At 41.7% G+C, this 3,659-nt stretch overlaps 1 protein-coding gene and 1 non-coding gene across 2 annotated transcripts in view; both read right to left on the reverse strand.

Annotated features, from left to right (window-relative positions):
• RAB7A (RAB7A, member RAS oncogene family) overlaps window positions 1-3,659 on the reverse strand; it is an 83,192-nt gene that overhangs the window by 50,836 nt on the left and 28,697 nt on the right. The window lies entirely within an intron of this gene.
• LOC119468612 lies at window positions 908-1,071 on the reverse strand. Its single transcript, XR_005197326.1, has one exon. It is a non-coding gene; the product is annotated as a U1 spliceosomal RNA (small nuclear RNA).

Raw genomic sequence — 3,659 nt, forward strand, 5'->3', positions numbered from 1 at the left:
AAAAAAAAAAAAAAAAAAAAAAAAAAAACTCACTTTAAGATAACTGGTAAAACATGCAAATATGGTGCCAAGTCCAGAGGGAGGAAATGCAAAGGCTTCGCACCTTCTGCACAGTAAGTGCACCACAGACATCTTGATGGGGCTGGTGCCACAGTTTGGTGGGCATAAACATAAATGAAAACATTAAATGCTCAGTTGCTTTTCAGCAATGCCTAAAATAGTCTTATTCAGATCCCTATTTCAATATATTAAGTTGTATACAATCACACTCTGTCCCTGTAATTTAACTAAAATTCCAATTTTCAAAACAGGATTTATAGGCTGACGGCTGCTGCTCCAGAGGAGAGGTACCTTCTTCCAGAAGGCAAATCTGTGGCAGAGAACTTAGTCCTGAAGATCTAAGTAAAGGACCATTAACTCAAAGGTCATGCCAATCTGGACACAGACCTTGGTACATAAGGCCTGTTCAGAGGCTGGTGACCTTAGCACAGATTCATTTCCTAAATATATGCACCAACCCAACTGCTAGAGATGCAAAGATGACTAAGATAGTCTCCCTACTTCAAGCGTGGTATAAGGAGACCCTGGATAAGCAGACAGGAAAATGGCAATATATGTGTGATGTCATATGCATAGCCAAGACTTCTTCCTCCGAGTAGGATATAGGGATATAAAAGACTTTGACTATGGTTTGCCATATTTTAAGTTTTAAAACAATAAGTATATATGACTTTGTAATCAAAACAAACTCTCAACACAAAATAAGGGGTTGGAGGTGATCAGGAATCTAACCCAACATTATATGAGGGCTTAAATAATGCTTCTCAAAGAAGGTATCTAGATGTTGAATCCTCAACTGGGTGGAGAGATAATCTTCTTTTTTTTTTTTTTTTTTTTTTTCTTTTACCAGGAGAAAGCGCGAACGCAGTCCCCCACTACCACAAATTACGCAGTCGAGTTTCCCACATTTGGGGAAATCACAGGGGTCAGCACATCCGGAGTGCAATGGATAAGCCTTGTCCTGGGAAAACCACCTTCGTGATCACGATATCTCCCCTGCCAGGTAAGTATAGAGAGATAATCTTCAAAGGACAGAATAAAGGCCAGAATTTTAACATGGAGAGGAGGCAACAGGCTAAGAAAACCCAGAACAGCTGTGCTTACTTTTGGTACACTTATGCCAAGGATTTGGGGGCTGGAAAAATTTGACCCCTTGGTATTCTTGTTTCTACTTAGCTTTATTAACAAATTCCTGCATCTGCACGATTTCCATCCTTATCTGTAAGAAAGGCTTCCTCTCCACCTCTTAGGGTTGTAGGGAGAATTCCACAGGCAAATAGGTGATGATGCCTTTTAAGGGATAAAACACTTTATATAGGTCTATACCTTAACTGAAGTTGCTATGGGACTGTCAGTGGAAATGACAAGATTTTGCCTAGGTCTCCCTACCAAGAGGATTCCGGCAGAAAAGATTTCAAGGTCTGCACTAGTTCCATATGTTTATACCTCAGTTTAAGCTAGAGGCTGAGTGTTTTTCTGTAGCTCTTCCTAGCCAAAAATCTACCCATCTTTCACTTCTAGGCTTTGCCTCTGCTATGGTTGCTAGATGAATTTCCTTGCTTCTACACAAAGGCTTGACTATCAACAGCCTGTTAGGTGATGGCACTGACCTTTTTGCTCATCACAGTATATCTGGGAGGTACTCACAAACCAGTTATGAGCACTCTACATTGCAGGAAGTGTTTGTGAAACAGAGATATAGGAAGGATCAACAGAAGCATCCTCCAAGATAAAACCTATCTCTAGGAAAAAGTGACTCTATTACTGCTAGAGTACTTGGGCTCTCCAGAGAAACAGAACCAACAGATTACTCATAGAGTTATTCAGGGATATTGGCTCACAAGATTATGCAGGCTGAGAAGTCCCACAACCTGCAGTCAGGAGATCTGAGAATCGGGACCGTTAACAATATTAAGCTCTAGTTGGAGCCTGGAGACCAGAGGCGAAAGAACACCTATGTCCCACCTCAAGCACCATCAGGCAGAGAAAGGAACACTTTCCTGCTCAAGCCTCTTGCTCTCCTGCTCAGCCTGTCCTCACCCACGCTGGGAGGGCAGTCACCTTCACTCAGTCTACCAAGTCAAATGATCATCTCATCACGAACAACCTCACACACACACCCAGAATAATGTTTAGCCAAATATCTGGGCACCTGAGGCCCAGTCAAACTGACTCATAAAAGTCACCGTCATACACGGGCAAACATGAAAACCTAACAGAGCTCACTTGAGGTTCGGGTACCATGGGGTGTTGTAATGCCCAAGCAAAAGCTGAGATCTTCAGGCTGAGGAGGAAGTGCTAAAGAATACAATGTCAAAGGTTTCGCAACACTTTGTTTCTATTTCAAAAGCTACATTCCTGCAAAGGAGGCCTAAAGTGACTGAAACTTAAAACCCACTCTCAAACTGAGCCCACAAGATCTTGGCAGAACAGATGTCCACCTGCCTCACGAGATCACCCAGTGCACAGCCTTCCTCAGATAACTTTTAGGTAGTCATGGCTAGAAACTAACCTGAGATGACAACACACAGCGACCAAGATAATCATGGAAAGGAACTAACATAAACCTTCATTACCTACCACGTTAAACTCCTGGGGCTTTTCCACCGTAACACTGAATTCCTGCCACACTACAAGGAGCTAACACGTGGTTTACTCAATTTTATTCCTCTTAGGTTAACACATTTGCTTTGAAATGTAAATTCTCAGTTTCCCCATAGCTACTCAACAATCTCAATGTATTAACTATGAAGCTGTATTTCATGGCCAGAGACCTATCAGCTTATGATACTTTTGGCTTTCTTTGAAAAAAAAAGAATTTGAACAGAAGATACTGATCTTAATTTCCTCATTTGTAAAACACAGAGGCTGTAGGTTCAAGATCTTTACTGAACTCAAAAACAACCTGTAGTTTGTTTACTACTTAACTAAAGCCTGAGGAACATTAGAACTACAAGTCCCCTTAAAATTCTGAGCCAGGGATTTTGTTTCTTTGTGGCAACAGAAACATTTCAAATGAACTCATATGTGAAATATTAAGTAAAAAACAGATAAAATACGGCTATTCATGGGATGGCCAAGAGCAATCCAATGCTACCAAAGGATCATGTTCAGGGAACCCTCAAGAGTTCTATCCACAACCAAAACATCACTGATTTACTCCAAACCCTTTTATCTGATAAATGCTGAGAGACAGAAGCATACCTGCCCAAGAGTAAAAATCCCTAAATATTTTTCGTTGTTATTTTAAAGTCATTCATTCTTGATCAATGTCACTACAAACAAGCAAAATTTAAAAAACCAAGCCCGGCTGGGAGCAGTGGCTCATACCTGTAATCCCAGCACTTTGGGAGGCCAAGGTGGGCGGATCACGAGGTCAAGACATCGAAACCATCCTGGCCAACATGGTGAAACCACCTATCTACTAAAAAATACAAAAATTAGTTGGGCATGGTGGTGCATGCCTATAGTCCTAGTTATTCGGGAGGCGGAGGCAGGAGAATTGCTTGAACCCAGGAGGTAGAGGTTGCAGTGAGCCAAGATCATGCCACTGCACTCTAGCCTGGCACCTGGCTACAGAACAAGAAGACTGTCTCAAA

Source organism: Cebus imitator, unplaced genomic scaffold, assembly GCF_001604975.1.
Source record: "Cebus imitator isolate Cc_AM_T3 unplaced genomic scaffold, Cebus_imitator-1.0 Scaffold457, whole genome shotgun sequence".
In the NCBI taxonomy this organism is placed as follows: Eukaryota; Metazoa; Chordata; class Mammalia; order Primates; family Cebidae; genus Cebus; species Cebus imitator.